Source organism: Panthera uncia (assembly GCF_023721935.1).
Source record: "Panthera uncia isolate 11264 chromosome B3 unlocalized genomic scaffold, Puncia_PCG_1.0 HiC_scaffold_1, whole genome shotgun sequence".
Taxonomy (NCBI): Eukaryota; Metazoa; Chordata; class Mammalia; order Carnivora; family Felidae; genus Panthera; species Panthera uncia.
Window position 1 is genome coordinate 17,451,493 of NW_026057582.1, and position 18,703 is coordinate 17,470,195.

Genomic DNA, 18,703 nt, shown 5'->3' on the forward strand with positions numbered 1-18,703 from the left:
GCAATTTCTTGCTTGACATGTCTCCAAAGGCAAGGGATGTAAAAGCAAAAATGAACTATTGGGACCTCATCAAGATAAAAAGCTTCTGCACTGAAAAGGAAACAATCAACAAAACTAAAAGGCAACTGACAGAATAGGAAAATATATTTGTAAATGACATATCAGATAAAGTGTTAGTATCCAAAATATATAAAAAACTTACCAAACTCAGCACCAGAAAAACAAATAATCCAGTGAAGAAATGGGCAAAAGACATGAATAGACACTTTTCCAAAGAATACATCCAGGTGGCAAACAGACACATGAAAAGATGCTCAACATCACTAATCATCAGGGAAATACAAATCTAAACCACAATGAGATGTCACCTCATACAAGTCAGACTGGCTAAAATTAACAACTCAGGAAGCAACAGACACTGGAAAGAATGTGGAGAAACAGAAATCTTCTTGCACTCTTGGTGGGAATGCAAACAGGTACAGCCACTCTGGAAAACAGTGTGGAGGTTCCTCAAGAAATTAAAACTAGAACTACCCTAGGACCCAGCAATAGCACTACTATGAATTTATCCAAAGTTACAGGAGTGCTACTTCATAGGAGTACATGTACCTTAATGTTTATAGCAGTGTTTCAACAGTAGCCAAATTATGGAAAGAGCCCAAATGTCCATCAACTGATGAATGGATAAATGCAATGCCATTTGCAGCAACATGGATAGAACTGAATGGTATTATGCTAAGTGAAATAAGTCAGTCAGAGAAAGACAGATATCCTATGTTTTCACTCATATGTGGAACTTGAGAAACTTAACAGAAGACCTTGGGGGAAGGGAAGGGGAAAAAATAGTAGTTACAAATAGAGAGGGAGGGAGGTAAACCATAAGAGACTCTTAAATACAGAGAACAAACTGAGAGTGGATGGGGGCAGGGGAAGAGGAGAGAATGCGTGATGGGCATTGAGGAGGGCACTTGTTGGGATGAGCTCTGGGTATTGTATGTAAGCATGAATCCTGATAATCTATACCCAAAACCAAGAGCACACTGTATACACTATATGTTGGCCAACTTGATAATAAATTATACATTAAAAAAATACCATCACTTCTTACTTGGAAATTAGGGGAAGGACTTGCTGTGGCCATTTCAGACTAGAAAAATTATTGAGTAAAACATTAGAGTACAGTGATTTCTAAATAGTACAGCCAAACTACCTCTTTAAAAATCACCATATTGCATCCGTGCACATTTAAGACAGACTTATGTGTAAGAGATAGGGAAAAAAAAGAAGAAGACGAAAAGAAAATCTTCCACATCCCTCAATATATGCAGATAGCTATGTGGTCATGGTGACCAGAAAACAAGTCAGCAGAAAATATATTTAAACCTATATTTATTTCAACAAAGTAGCAAAATCTACTTATAAGAAAAAGTTTTGTTCCATATGACAATCAGGAATTGTGTGGGTGCTCACGAGTGTTCATATTTCATATAAAACCCAAATATCTCTTCTTATTGAGATGTTTACTTTTCCATGCATTTGGGCTCTTATAGATAAATGTTTAGTGTATTTTTCATTCCCTATTCAGTAGCCATATGGTTAGTGTTTGGCAAATTTCCATAGATGATGCATGGGGAGAAGATTCATGATCAAGTTGTCCATTATTTGCTTCCTGTTGCTAACTGTACTGGAAGCCAAATGGGGTGGGGGGTTGACCAGTAAAGCCAAATGGGGGGTTTGTTTTAAACAGCACATTACATTTCTGAGGAGGAGGAGGAGGAGGAGGAGGAGGAGAAGAACAAGAACAAGAAGGAGAACAAGAAGGAGAAGAAGAAGAAGAAGAAGAAGAAGAAGAAGAAGAAGAAGAAGAGGCAGGAGAAGAAGAAGCAGAAGAAGGAGGAGAAGAAGGAGGAGAAGGGGAAGGAGAAAGGAAGAAGAAGAAAAGAGGAAGAAGAAGGGAGAGGAGGAGGAGGAGGACTAGAAGGAGGAAGAGGACAAAGAGAAGAAGGGAGAGAAGGAGGAGGATGAAAAGTAGAAGAATGAGGAGGAGTGGGGGGGCAAGGAGGAGGAGGAGGAAGCAGGGGAGGAGAGTTGAAGGAGGGGAAGAAGAAGGAGGGAAGAAGGGGCAAGGGGAGGAAAAGGAGGAGGTGAAGGAGGGGTAGGAAAAATGAGGAGGGAGGGGAAAGGAAGAAAAACAAAAGGATATTCAAGGTTTTGGGCTTTGGCCTCGGAAATTTCCAAAAGGATAAATCAAAAGTTCTAAATTTCGATCCTAAGAGTAGAACTTTTAACTATTAATCTCAATTTCCCTGTTGAGAGCTTGCAATTATGCCATGCTAGGCATATCTTGGACAGAAAGATTTCATATTAAATCAGCTCTTTGATATATAGAAAGTGTTAAAAGCTTATTAAATATCTCCCCGTTTCTTCTGTCTTTCTGCATTTGTTTTCCTCTACAACTATAGAGATCTTTGCTGTTGGATTTGCAAAGCATTTGGAAGTCTTTTTTCTTTGACTCTTTTGTCTTTAGTGTTCTAGCTCCCCATCTCTTGAGTTTACAGATTTGCAAGCAGCCAGAAAAGATGTTTAAAACCCAACAGTGACTGGCCAACATAAACTACTTTTCATGGACTATCAATGGCCTATAGTTTCTCTGGGTCTGGCATCTTCACTCTCCTTATGTGCGTGACTCAAGGCATAGAGTTAATGCTTTGGGACTCCTGGGATGCCATTCTGAGAAGCAGATTAGCTAAAAAAATGTACAAAGTAGCTGAGAATCCAAACAGAGAAACAGGTTTAATTTTAGAACCCACTCCCCATGACAGTATAAAATTTTAAAGCATGACTCAGTGAAAGGCTCTTTAGAACTTTAATCCTTGAAATATTTCAGTGTATGCATGCTTTGGGAGAAGGTATTACTCAGAATATTCTAGAATAAAACATTCATAGTAGGGAAAGTGTGGGGATCTCAAGTAGTATTTATCTGAGTGATTAAGGTTGTTTAACACAACGGAGAACAACAGAGAAACATTTCCAATCACTGGAAGATGGGTAACTTCTCCCATTTTTTTTTAAACTGGTGTATAGATGAAGTATGAAATGTTATGACATTTGGGGCTTGCTCTTAAGAAGGGTCAGTGCTAACAAGGCAAGAATCTTGGTGCTTCTAGTATTTGATATACAGCTGTTTAAATAGAGTAGGCATAGACGAGTGACCTGAAGGAACATTTGCACTGGAGCTTGCTTCCTCAAAGGTTAAAATAAAAGTTTTACTTTCACAGTGGTAGAAAAGGGCACTGGGAATTTTTCCTCACCAGAGGGAATTGAGGAGAAAAGATAATAATGTTGAACAGATTCAAGCATAGGCTTCCAGAATACATTTGTGCACTTCTTCTGGGCGGCTGTCCTCTCATAGGCCCACCCGATCCAGCAGGTGTTCTGCTTGCAAAGGTAGAAAATATTTCCCCAAATCCTCACGAAAATAACCTCTCTCTATCACACGGCCACTGGCTTCCTTAGATATTTTTCCTCCAAGAAAGACATCAGCACCTTACTCTGGACCCCCGGAGCTAGTTTAAATGTGTGCTTTTGTACAGATAGTTTGCTTCAACTACGGCGTTGCTGCGTAAAAACTTTCAGAATGGAGAATGAACAAGTGTAGTCAAGTGTAAACAGGAGGGGCTGTGCGGAGGGGCTTCTTTATCTTCTGTGGGTGTCGGTGATGAAGATTCTGTGAGGGTTGCAATCTTTTTTTTTTTTCAGTTTTAGGGGCCCAATAGACCCTTAGATGATACCTGTAGGAGGTAGGCTACCAGTGGTTCTCCTTGCTATGCAGTATCGAAATCTCCAGGCTTTTCCATCTGCCAAAGTCTTCCTTCAATTAATCCTTTCCTTGCCTGTGCTCTTTCCTTTGCGTGGAAATTTCCATAGTTCTCTGTGCCGCCACCAATAATGGGGCTTTTATTCACACAATGTGTATTTACACAATACAAAAATGTGTATTTAGCTGTGTGTTACTGATTTGATAACTAGTCTTGTTTCTTCATGCATCAGGGAATGCCGACCTATTCCTTCAAATAAAATATTTGTCTTCAGAAAATGGAAGTTTTAGTAACTCCAAAATAGACTTGGGAACATCCCAGGAGGCCGGCAGGGAGGAAATCTGGGGCAGTTGCTAGAAATCACAAGGATGGTGGAAATATTAGTGAGATAGGCTGCTTCATTTACTGTTGGTAGGAAGGTACATTGCGTGATCATTCCCAAAAGCAAATGCAAGTTAAAAGCCTTCAAAAGGTTCATTAAGGGGGCGCCTGGGTGGCGCAGTCGGTTAAGCGTCCGACTTCAGCCAGGTCACGATCTCGCGGTCCGTGAGTTCGAGCCCCGCGACGGCTCGGAGCCTGGAGCCTGTTTCCGATTCCGTGTCTCCCTCTCTCTCTGCCCCTCCCCCGTTCATGCTCTGTCTCTCTCTGTCCCAAAAATAAATAAAAAACGTTGAAAAAAAAAAAAAAGGTTCATTAAGTTTGGTCCAGTTATTCCACTTCCAACAGCTTATCTTCAGTAAGGGATCAAAAGTTCACATAATTATTAATTTGGTAATGATGAAGAAAGAATAATATTTTTAGTGACACTGAAAACTACTTTTATTGAGTGTTTACTGTTTATTGAGTATAGACTGGAGTGTGGAAAGTACTTGGCATGTCTTATCTAATTTAGTCTTTGCAGCAAGACTCTAAGCTAAGTATTATTTCTATACTAACATTAACAGTGGGGGAAAAGGAGACTTAGGAAGGTTAAATGTCAGATTTAAATGATCACAGCAGAGAAGCTAAAGGGGTAGATTGTCTCAACTAGGTTTGGAGTTCTTGTACAGTGCACAAACTACACACTGGTACCTGGAAGCCATGGTCTGACCCTAATGGCCACATCCTTCATCTCTGTAGTCAAACTGCTTTTGCAAGAATATGGTTTTTTCACAACCATATTTATTCAAGAGCTCTTCTGCATTGCCCTGGCTAGACACTGCTTTCAGTCCCTCAGAATCAATTGAGGGTTGTATGACAGGAGGTACTGGGAGAAGCAGAGGACTAGGATAAGAGACATCAATGTATTATCTCTTAGACACATGGTGCTAACAGATTTCCTGGTCCCCTGTGTTTGATTGAACTCGTGAACAGAGGTTGAGCCTCTGATTTCTTGTCTGTAAAATGTGGCTACTGAGACCTTCTTATCTTGTAGGTTTGTTGCTACGATAAAATTAGATCAAGTTCTACATTGAAGGTATTACTGTATGAGATGCTTTGGTCCTTTGTAATTTCTGGAATTACATCGCACATTTATCAAAGCTAGTGATAACTCAGGGTAGTTTTGCAGTTGTTTAAGACTGAAGATCAGTTTAAGGCCTGCAAATACTTTTTATACTTTTTAGCATTGAACACGATAACAAGAAAGAAAAGTATGAAAGAAAACTATCTTTCATAAATGATCTTTTCTTGAGCTGAAGTAAATTGGAAGAGAAGATTGAGTATCTAGACTAGAAGTTCAAAAGGTGATGGGCTATTGTGAACCATGGATGGCTTCATAAACATTTGACTATTGCCTGAAATAACAGCTCAATACCAAACAAATCAAGATTAAAATTATTATAATCTGAAGATACCATATTTTTAAAAAGATAAACAAATTTAGAACTGTATTCAGAATATTAACTGAGGGTAGATTTTGAATTTTAGCTGCATTAGTAAGCAGATCAAGAAGTTATTCCATTTAGAACTGTGAAGGAGTTGAGCTTTTTTTAAAAAAAAAATTCAGTCCAAGATGGTTTTTCCATTCTGTGATTTTGCAGATGGCTAAAGAAATTAATAGTTACTTCACATATATATATATATTCATAATATATATTTCATATATATTCATTATATATATTCATAATATATATTTCATATATATTCATTATATATGTATTCGTAATATATATTTCATATATATTCATTATATATGTATTCATAATATATATTTCATATATATTCATTATATATATATATATATATATATATGTATATAGTGAGAGAGAGACTCAATTCAATAAATGCCTTTTAAATGTCTAGCATGAGTTATATTCTTTGTTAGGTACCAGAAATTAAAAGTAGAAAAAAAAGACAAACTCTCTGCCTTCAGGGATACTATAGTTTATAAGAGAAAATGGACATTAAACATTTTATTGCAAATGATACAAATGTGGAAAGGGCTATATTTTGCCTGTTATAAGGTTTGGTGTGTCCCCTCCAAGTGGCCATAGGGAAGACTTTATACAATTGAGAATATTGATTCTTTATTGAGATATAATTGACATTAACATTGTATAAATTTAAGGTGTATAACATGGTTTTATAAATGTATATATTGCAAAATGAATACCACAGTAAGGTTAGTTAACACACCCATAACCTCACATATGTGCATGTAGGGAGAACTTTTTACTCTCTTAGCAACTTCAAGTATAAAGTACAGTATTGTTAGCTATAGTCATTATATTGCATATCCCCAGAACTTACTCATGTTATCACTAGAAATTCTTACCCTTTGGCTACATTTACCCATTTCCCACACCCCAACTCTCCTCATGGCAGCAACCAATCGGTCCTCTGTTTCTTTGAGTTTGGTGTTTCCAGAGTCCACATTTTAGTGAGATGGTATTTGCCATTCTCTGTCTGATTTGTTTCATTTGGCATAATAACCTCTAGTTTCATCCATGTAGCTTCAAATGGCAGGATTCCCTTCTTTGTACTTCCAAATAATGTTCTAATGGACACACACACACACACACCCACACACACACACACACCCCCAGTTTTGTATCCATTCATCTGTCAGTGGACACAGGTTGTTTCCATGTCTTGGCTATTGTGAATGATGCTTCAATGAACATAGGGGTGCAAATATCTCTGAGATAGTAATTTCATTTCCTTCAGAAAAATACCCAGAAGTGGGATTGCTGGATTGTATGGTGGCTCTATTTTTAATCTTTTGAGGACACTGCATATTATTTTCCATAGTGGCTGCACCAATTTACAAAGAATACGTCTTGTTTCTCAAATTTCAAAACAAATGTTTAACTCTGTCTGCTCACGTGGTACCTAAAATTTAGGCTAATAGGTGATGGGTATTAAGGAAAGCCCTTGCAATGGGCACTGGATGTTGTATACAAGTGATGAATCACTGAATTCTACACCTGACACTAATATTACACTGTATCTTAACTAACTGGAATTAAAATAAAAAATGTGGAACTAAATGTGTGCACACATACACACACACGCGAATAAAATAAAACTTATGGATACTTCCTTAAGTAACAATTGAAAAACATATCCTTGCGTTGTATAAGACATTTCGACATTAGAAATTATATCTATTATAGATGATCTTGGGATCATTCTATTTACTTAGCCTTTTGGGTATCCTAATTATATCATTGCATGAAATTAGATAAATAGCAAATTATACACATGGACTTTATTCGCAGAGGTGCCAATTCATTTATTTGTGCTTCAGCATAATGGCATTGGCATTATCAATACACATGTGTAGTTTGTATATACGTTACTTTTTTATACATTGTGACCAAGATGCATACTCAGGTTGAGCTTCTGTTTCAGAATACCGACAGTAGAAAATATTTTTAATAAATGTTATATTAACTTCTATAGGATAAAAATGTGCATAATTTATTACATTTCCTCCTTTTTATCCTCAGCTGCCAGGGGTCTCCAACATAAAATTCAAATGTGCGATAATATTTCTTCAGTCTTTCCTAGTGATTGAACTATTTGCATTGCTTTTTAATTTATGGCTTTAATTTGCTGTTCTTATTCTAATGAGAATTGTCTTATTGAATACGCTTTTTATTGCATATCATCTCTAAACTATTTTTTATTGAGAAAAATTGTAAGGAAATCAGTGAAATACTTGCAGTATCTCAGACCCTTTATTTTGCCACATAATGATGTTTAGTTTGGTTGTTAACATCTGTCTCAGCGTTTGGAACATTTTAACCCACCGTGTGGTTTCACATGGTATACTTCAAGGCATCTTAACATCCAATTAATAACCTCTCATTGTGGAAATAAGGAAATTCACAGCCAAGCAGCTCAAACAGAGGTATAGCCAGAGACGAAAGTAATTCCTAAAATGGTACTTTCTCTTTCAATGAGAGAAAAGGGAAGTGCCACTGATTTATTAGTAATTGATTTAAAATGACCCAGGGTCGGTTCTGTTGAAGCGGTACATTTCACAGGTAGAAAAGATGAAAGAAATCCTCACAGGTTAGGATTTATAGCTCAGCTTTTGTAATTCAAAGAAAAAGCATCACAAACTGAGTGGCCAGCTGTTTTGTAACTCACGTGGCAATCAATAATTCAGGTAAATATTAACTCAGAGTAAATCCAGTGTCCTGGTACCTTCGTGTCTGCAGGTCTGAAGAGGCCAATCTTCTAAAGAAGACAAGATCTGCGTTTATCAGCGCTCTTAATAAAGTGAAAGCAGCCACCTGAATGGCCTGGTGCACTCCCAGTGGAATGTCATCTGTGTCCCCTCCTGTTGTGAGCAGACCCCTGGGTTGACCCTGTCCTGCCCCTGAGATCTCTGGGACCCCCAGGCACTTCGGATCAACTTCCAAATCTTTTGAAATACAAATCTCCAACCCTGGAGAGTGTCGCGCAGTATATTTCTTGATTGGATGTCACTAGTGTGGCAATTTACAGGAAGTGACATGGATTGCTATTTTATCATTCGATAAAATAAAATCTCAAAGATGAGGGGAAAACATGAATGGATTCAACTGGCTTCTTAAAACACACCCTACATCTCTTTCTTTTGATATTCTTAAAACAAAATGACAACCGCAAAGCTTTTCTGTAGTTACTGCATAAGCAGAGTCAGATACACTGCTATTATTTTCATAATTCAAATTTCGTTCTTTCTGCCACTGTCTCTCATTCATGGTAACCAGCAGCTACCCGCTCTGCCAGGGCAGGTTTCAGGATAGAGAATCAGCTATCTTTTGAATGAATCAAGAATTTGCCAAAATGCCAAGCAGAAACACCGAACACAAAGAGGATTTGCTGAAATATTTCCTTGAGATTGGTGTTTCAAGTAAAACTCTTGGCACAGTTAAAACTGGAAGCTTATTATTACTCTGATTACTCACTTGCTATGTGATGCAATTTGTATTTCCTCCTCCTCATTTTTTTCTTCTTCTATGTTTTCTTTCCTATGGATCGTCTCCATTTGGATAGGAGTAAATTCTGCTATTCAAAGAGGTTAGGGTTTTTGCTAAAATCAACTTTGCTTCTAGTAATAAGTTTCCTTTATTAAGGCTCTTTTCATTGAATGAAACTCAGAGCAGTTAGAGGATTACCTAAGATCCAAGTCTATCTTGTCATTATAAAGCAAAAGACCTTCCACTTGTTTTGACATACCTACAGCTTTTTCTTGGCACTTGTACTCAGTTACGTGATGGCAAGTTCCAGATTTCTCAAAACAACCCCCAAGTTCCCTCCCTACTCACCCTGTTCTTCAGTCTGGGAAATATCCTGGTATGGATTTCAGAAGTACTGCCTGATTTCTTAAGTCCTAGATGTTTGGTAGCCAAGGAATGTGTTACTATTTCTAAAGTAAATAACTGAGCCATCCAAAAAAAAAAAAAAAAAAAAAAAAGAACAAAACTCTGAAAGAATTAGAGCGATGTAGTACTTGTTTTCATTCCATTTCCATACTGGCTCTTTATCCTTTAAGGCCTCTTCTCCCCTAAAGGACAAAATGAGGATTTTTTTTTTTAAACAATCATGATTATTTTTTTCTTTTTCCAACTTCCTTGAAGTATAATTTACATACCACAAAATTCACAAGTGGGAGAACAGAATGCAATGATTTTTTAATAAATTGGAAGAGTGCAAATCCATCAGTGCAACCCACTTTTAGAACATTTCCAGCATCTTCCAAAATTCCCTAGAGGTTATTTGTCATCAACTAACCGCATGCACCAGGGGGCTGAGAGAAAAAAGAAGGTGCTTCTGGTAAGTCAGTGCCATTTTGAGGGCTGTATAATGGCAGGATAAATGGTTGGATGCTGGGTTTATAATAAACTTGGAACAATGGAAGGTATTACGATGGAGAATTATTTTGAATTCATAATAAGTAATTATGCAGACTGAAACTTCATGGGACACACAGAAGATGATGAAAGCAGATATTTACCTAGCGCTGCTGCTAGACCAGGTACTGTTCCAAACACTCTTGATAGATTTACATATGTAATGGATACAACAGCCCTATGAGAAGGCACTGCTTCACCTCTACCGTTCCCATTTCTCAGGTAAGGAAACCAAGGCCCATACAGATAAAGAAAATAAACACATAAGGGGTGGAACTTGGATTCAAACCTAGCAAGACTCGCTCTAAAATCCACGTGGTCGCTGACCAGTCTGTTCTACTCGTCGGCGTAACGCAAGTCATAAAATCCTGACTAAGCAAAAGGAAAACATGGCGTAAGTTGGAGCCACCTGATTAGCAATAGTTGAGGTCCTGGGGCCCAGAAGCAGCAGACCAGGAAAGAGGTGTCCCTGTGCGGTGCTGAGGCTATCTCAACCGGGCTGCTCTGCCGGTAACACAACCAGACATGTTGGTGTCAAGATCAGTGTTTTGGTGGAGTGAGAGGGAAGCAGGAAATGGGCAGGAACCAGCCAAGCACACTTGCAAAGGCTGGGTCTTGGAACGAGTCTTCTCTGGCATGAGCCCGTGTGGCTCCATTTCTGCACACAAAGCAGTATCCGCTAACGACTTTGTGTCCACGTGCAGCTCCCTACTTTTCTATTCCCCTTTTTGTCTTGATCTGCTCAATGAATAGTTTTGGTTTCTTGGGCTCCCCCTCCCTATCCGAGCCCACCCTGTACTCTTTTTCCAGATGTGGGCCCCAACCACTTTTGGTCTCTAAACAGATTTCAGACTAATTTGTTTAATGGCTATGTGTTCCCCATTTTGCTGATACTGGAGGATTTTAGAAGTCTAAGGAGACTTCTATGGAAGCTGCTCCATGGTAACTCGAGTTCCAAGTTTGTGAATATATGTCCTGGCAGCCTCGCAGACCCAAGTACTTCCTGGAGCCCAGGGCCAAAATGGGAAATGCAGCTGGGGCAGATGTTTTGGACTGAGAGTTGCCTTCTTGGTTTTAAAAGCTGAGAGATTCAGATCGTTTAAGGGTCTCGGCAAAGCTAAGCCAGGTGAAACAATGGGAGCCGCACCAATAAATGCATTTCCATGTACTCACTGCTCTGGGCTGTTAGGATTATTTTAGCAGCAGCTTGTGAAATGGCCAGCATGTCTGATACCTGGTAAAGGTATCAATGAAGATACAGTGTTATAGACAACAACAAATGTACATTAAAATTATTATCCCTTTGGGATGATATGCAGGATTGGAAGATCTAGCTAAGGGGAACAGATTTACCCATAATTAACGGTCTAAAGACACCACGGAAAAGGTGTGCTTTTCAAGAACACATGGGAAAGAGTATCCATTCCAATAGCGTTTCTTTCCAAAGAAGTAATTGTTATTTCTTGTCAATTTTCATGAATCAAACCACACCTTCATTAAATGCTGTGTTTCCAAGACCCCATATAGAAGAAAAAAGATTAGACTCTTGCCCATTTAATATCCATACAGTTCTCTTTTCGGCACGTTGCTTAATTTTAGCTCTTATTCTCTAACATGAAATGTATTTTATCATTTCTGAAAAACAAAGGGTATAGAAAGAGTTTCCAGGTTTTGTTTTTTTCTTAGCTTTCTAGCCACAGCCGCAAAGCTTCCTTAATTCTTGTTTGAATAATTGCACCGTCCCATGCAAGAGTATGTGCATCAATAACCAGTTTAAAATTATGGCCCTGAAGAAAGCATGCTTAAAAATATATATAATAAGACACACAAAGTAGCCAGTTAAACTAATGTTTATTGACTATCTTCAGTATGTGCAGTTACAAATCTGTCTAGACTGGGAGCTAGACTAGATCCAGTCTCGAGTTCTCATTCTTTTTCTAGTGGCAAGTTATATGACTTCCAGTTCTTTGGTTGCTTCATCTGTGAAGTTAATTTCGTTTATTAGGATGCATCTAGGTTTAAAAAGAAACATCTCTGGCTAATGTAAGCAGAAAAGAAATGCATTAAAGGGTTCAGGTTAAAGGTGGTTCATAGATCCTTCGGGATGACCACAGACCTGGTCTTGGGAGTTAAGGAAGAAGAAACAACATTGGTAATGCTGGGAAGGACAGATTGGGGGACTGGTCCTTTGAAGACCACATTCCCCCATCTTTGGGCCTGGGGCTTTCCTACCTTGTACCACTGAACCAATCAGAGCTCACTGCTAAAATTACTATCATTGCTCTTCTGGACACCGAGTGTAACTATTACAACAGCCACCAAACTTGTCTGCAAGGATACAGAGCAACTTCTGCTTCCTGCATTCCTGGTCTGGATGAAGAATGTCTAACAAGACCTAGTTGCCATGCCTATACCTCAACTGCTGTGGGGTGGGGGCAAGAAAGACTCAACACAGAGATCGTACTTTGCTCCCTTCAAAAGAGGATAAATGCTCCCAAATTTAAAAAGAGGGTTGCAGTAGTGCATAGACAAAAATGGATACCAACAAAAGAAGCATTTCAAATTCTAGCACCTTTGAGAATACTCATTATAATTTGGGGAATGATGTTCCTGAAAAAGTCCTGATGATTCCCTGTCGATGATTGCCTGTTGTCTTGTGTTTCTTAACAGTACCTTACTTCACTTTCATTTATGTCCTGGTTTATAAAATAAATTATAGAGTGAACCTACTTACAATGGATAACATCATTTCACATACTAGATGCATATACTTGCCATTCATTACTATGTTTGTATAGAATTTTGTTTATCTCAGATTGAGTTTGTCTATAACAGATTATATTATCCTGGCAATATCCCATGGTATAGCCTGGGCAGGTCTTAACAGCTCATTTTTATAAGGAAAAAAGTTGTTACTTGGCAAGGGTATGTCAGTGCTCATCTCTGCATAGCAGACAGGGCACTAGATCCTGTACCTTCTGATTGTTCCAACCAATGGAACCAAACATGCCGTCTTCACAGTTATTAATGCAGAATATCACCTTTAATTCATGAGGGCCTCCTAAGAAAGACAGAGTCAAAATGGCTGGAAAAGCAGAAGGAGGAGTTGTCATATTCTGTGCTCTGAGCCAGAGTTTCCTTATTATTTGTGTGTGTGTTGGGGGGGGAAGGGGGAGGGTGAGGACGTCTGTCCATGCTTGGGTGTGGTGAATGGACTCCTTCAGTTGTCCAGGCTGGTTGGGACCTGTGCTGTTAGCCTCAAGCAGAAAAACTGCCCACTTTTTTCTATGAGACTCTATGCCCTGATTTGAAAATTCTTAGGAGGTACTGTTCTGAGCAACTGAGATACTCTACTCCACTTGAAAGATATTTCTCACCTGTGTATTCATTCAACACCTATTTATTAAGCGTTCTGATGTTCCCAATATGGTGGCAGATATGACAACGAAAAGGATGAAAAGACTCAGCTCCTGCCTCTGGCTAGTTTGTTGTCTGTCCACTGGGTGAGGCAAGCAAGCATAGGGCAGACTCAGATCAATAAGTACGATCACAGGGTAGGTGCAGGGTCTGTAGGAGTACTTAGAGGGGCTCTTAGTCAGGTATGGCTGCAAGCAGTACATGGGAGGCTTTTCAGAGAAGACAATTTTTAATCCTAAATTTGTGGGAGGAGTTTTCCAGGCAAAGGGACAGCAAGTGAAGAGGAGAGTGCATTCTGTATAGAATGAGCAACTGTGCAAAGGCCGGGCACCCCTGGAGGCATCCTTCTTTATAAGACTTGCAGAACCTTCAACACAGCAGAAGAACAGGTTTAAGGTGGGTAGGACTCAGAACAGGCCAGGAAGGGCCAGATCGTGCATGGCCTTTTGGACCACGAATGGTCTTCCATGCTAAAGCCACAATTTCTAACCCTATAGTACTATGCAGAAAAATAGAATTGTTAGGAGCACCTGAGTGGCTCAGTTGGTTAAGCTTCTTACTCTTGATTTTGGCTCACAAACTGTGAGGTCAAGCCCTGCATCAGGCTCCATGCTGACAGTACAGAGCCTGCTTGGGATTCAGTCTCCCCCCGCTCTCTATCCTTCCCCAGCTCATTCTCTCTCTCTCTCTCTCTCTCTCTCTCTCTCAAGTTAAATAAATAAACCTTTAAAAAAAGAAAAGTAGAATTTTTCTATTCTGTTTTTAGTAAAATTGATGATAATCGTCTGTTGACTCAAATAACTCCAATGAGGATACAAATCATATCTATTAAGCATTGGCTCTGTGGTAACCAAGGCCCTAAGTAGTTGATAGATAGTCAATCACTGAACCCTCCAACAACCATGTGCAACCCATAATGCAAATGAGGAAATTAAGACATAGACATCTTGCCATAGGTTATGTAGAGCTGGGATTTGAAGCCATGTAGCCCACTTTCCAAATCTTTGCTCTTAGAGACAACATTACACCTTGGTTACAAAATTACATTGAAGACATCTCCATAGTGAGAATTTGTTTACGAGTTCATGTGAATGTTATTTTAAATTATTTAGAATCACAGCAGTGGGGAAACATTACTCACACTTCAGAGTCATCAGATTTGCTATTATTACAATCAACTCATCTGATTAGAAAGCATATGTCCTTGTCCCTAAAAGGATTATTTCCCTTAAAGCACCTAAACACTCTGAGCTTTAGTTTTTCATCTAAAAAACCAGAGACAATAATATTTGTTGTCAAATGAGACAATTTGGAGGCAAGTAACAGGGACATAGATTAGAATGTGACACCATATAGTAAAGACGTTTGCAACAATTTGATGAGGTAAGAAGATGGGACTTCTCCTGAGGTTTGTTTCTAAAACAATGGAGAATATGTTACCTTCTCAACCATTGTACCATTTAGTTTCAAGTTCATTTATTCATTTTTTTTAATTTATTTAATAAACTTGCTTTGAGCTAGCTACTTTGTGTCTGTCTCTGTCCTGAGTATTACAGACACAATGTTGAACATGGACCGCTTTCTCAGAGGTCTTTCAGTCTTGCAGAAGAGTCAAACACAGTTGTACTTATGAATTAAAATGAAATATGCCAGATATATTCATAGTGCCATGTATGAGTTAAGGGGGGCCCACATAAGGGAACCTAGATAACCTAACCCAATCCAACCTAGAACTTCCAACGAAGAGTTCACAGTAAAGGTAAAGCCTCCAGATATTGCCAGAATAAGTATCAGGAAAATGTTAGTTAAAGCAGGATAGAATTGATTACTAGAAAACCAAGATGTAGTCTTTTCCCTCTGCTATAACACTCCATTTACTAGGAAAATTCAGAGAGCCAATTCTATTTGTTATGCATATATTTTTCTCCCACTGGCCATGTTCTCCAGATCCATTCTCACAATATCAAAAAGCTTGATCAGGTTTTGCCTGGAATCGCAGAAGACCCTGTGTACTTTCTACAAGGCTGTCTTTCTGCTGATCATTATCCCAAGTATATGGCTCTTCATTGGTTCCCAAAGGTCAATGCAAAGACATTCAGGACCATGGATGCATATGCAGAGTCCAACACAAACGCTTTCCGAGTTTCCCAAAATCATCCTTTGAAAGCCATTGCTGGACACATGTTGGAATAGATGACTTTTCTTAAGCTAGCATTTTCCCATTCAAATGTTCCTCCAGAGGGTTTATAGCCCAATGAGGGCTCCTAAGACAGCACATGTGTTTGGTTTATTATCAAAAAAACACTATCTTAGAAACACATGCAATCAATTAGAAAAGAGACTGTAATAAAATCTTCTCATCCAGAGGGTTGTAGAGGTCCTGGCATTGTATAGTATTTCCAAGAATGATATTATGGTCATAAAAATGAACAGTTATCTATAAATGGGCCATTTTACATTGAGAAGAGATATTTTGAGTAAGTTCCCATTTCGCTATTTCCACTCTATAGCTCATTATTTCTCAAGTTCCAATTGCTTTCTGACACCTTGAATTCTTTGGGAAGATTCTTTGTGGTTCTCCAAAACTGCCAAGCGAATTCAGTCTCCACACTTGTTTTATGCTTGGAATTCCAATTGCCCTTCTTAAGTTCATTTTTCCTTTCTTTGAGGCCCAATTCTCTTCTTCGTTCCATCATGAGGCTTTATCTCTGTTCCTTGTGACTTGGTTTTCTGATGATATCCCTGGTTTATGGGTTCCTTTATGGAGAAGGCTTTGTGCTCTTCATCCATCAGCATAGGTGAAGCTGGGTTTTGGAAACCGACAGACCCCAAATCCCAGAAGTTACAAATAAAAAAAGGCCTTTTGTTCCAGTGCTGCTCTGCAGATTAGCTGGGGATTCTCTGGGCCTCTGGCTGATGGTGAAGCCACTAGCTGGAACCTTGCCGGTTGCACAGGCCAAGAGAAAGAGAGCTCTGGAGAGTCTTGCACCAGCACTCATAAGCTTTACTCAGAAGAGTCATGTGTCTTCGTGCTTGCAGCTGATTGGCTACTACTAGACCCATGATCCCCTCCAACCACAAAGAAACAAGGAAGTGCAACTCTACCATGTGCCCAGAAGGTGAAGAGCAATAAATATTTGGTAAACTGCACTAATGACAACCACAGAGCCCATCAGACTTAGATTCGATTGGGGGCTTTGCCACTCACTGATGATATATCTTAGTCTGGCGAGTGGCTTAGTTACTAAGCTGTTCCATGTCTCAGCTTCCTTTTCTGCAGAAGAGGAGAATCTTTTGTTCCCCAATGGCTTCTGGTAAGCAGCCGTTGACTACAAAACTCATCTCATTTGCTGTTATCCTTCGGTCTAAAGAGTAACATGAGACTATCTTATTTCCCCTTTAAAAATATAAGCTTGCTCTCTTGAATTAAGCTCCCCTAACATTAAATGAAATTAGGTGGAAATAGCTTACTGTCCAAATTGTCAACAGAAGTGCAAAATGAAACCTCACTCTATGATCTTTGTTCATTAAGGGAAGAAAGAAAAATTAGAAGGGGCATGGTTTGAATATTCAAGGATCTCAGGAACTCATCTTTTTGTCTCAGAAAATAAAATTGTCTCACAGATATCTCCTAAAATGTCCCTTGCAATTCAACTTTTTGAAAGAGTATTTTATTTAGTTCATTATTCTCAATGAAGTATTTGTGTATGAGTCAGTGAATGATGTTGGGTACTATGGATATGGTAATCATGTTCCAGTCTCTGCTTGGTCATTTCTAATCGACACCTTAGTTGAGTCTGTTGCTAAAGAACAGATTTATGCACTGTTTGTTTCAGATCGATGAGCATTACAAGCAATCAGGGTGAAGACCTACAAAGCCCAGTGTTTTTCTTCCTTAGGCATAAAACAGTCAGTCAGCTTCAAGTCAGAACAGGGTAAATTATTCATTTTAATATTGTTGATTTAGGCCCACCTAAAGATATGGCCTTGCCGACCTACAATAAAACTGGCATGATTAAATATTTCTCTTATCCAAATTTTTTCTGTAGTTATTCAGGCTTTTGTGTGCCACAGGCTCAATAATTTTGTATGCATCAAAAGAACAGGCTGGGTCATAAATAGCCGTCATTAGTTGAAGCTGCTTTCACACTTAGTTTGCAATTTCCCATCTCCATAATTTAGACAATGTGTACTCTGTAACCAGATGTGAAATTTTATTATATTTCATGGGACTACTTAATATTGAGCTTTAATTTTAAATATATTATGGTGCTCTCTGGACTAACACTTGTCTAGCCATCTCCGAGCTGCATATTAAACTATTTTCAACTGCAGGTGAGATTAGTGCACTCTGAAATTAGCATATACTGGATCATGTCCAATTAATCGTATTCTTTAGACCAAAATGATTTTGACCTGGTTATTTATTACACTGTTGACCCAATTTGGACAACGAGGCAAGGGTATTATGCAATTTTTTCTTCCCCCCTTGTAGTCAGAATTGAATTAATGGTCCTCAATGAAAGGGACCATCATGGTGCTGTAGAAAATTCAAAATTGGGAGAAGTTATGGGATCAGTCTTTAATTCTCAGCTTGATTTCCTCATGGTCCCTTTATGTATGCTTCATAAGCTATTCACAGCTCCCTTTTGTTTCCCAAACTCCTCAGGCCATTATGTCTTTGCTGTGCTGTTTCCTCTGCTAAGAATGGCACTCTTCATATTCTCTTCTAACTAAATAAGTCATCAAAGTTACAGAACTGAACTCCAGCAATACCCCTTCCAGAAAGCCCTTCCCAGAACCTACAGTGTCCCAGGTCCATGTTCTAATAGAAAGCTCAGTAGACAGCACCTATCAACAATTTTTCAGTTTCGACTCTAATGCTAGATCTTAAGAGACAATGTGTCTTTGAATTATTCAACTCTACAGCCAGAGTTGGACTTAAGAAACATTTGTTGAACTTATGAATATTTGTTGAATTAATAGCTGAATATCATAGAATCATGACTTTATTTAAGCACTGTATTTACAGGAAATATTAATTGCAAGCACATATGGAATATTTCCTATATGCTAGGCAGTTTCCTTTGCAGTATATGTTGCAACTCATTTAAAGTGTGTAAAATTCCTATGAAATAG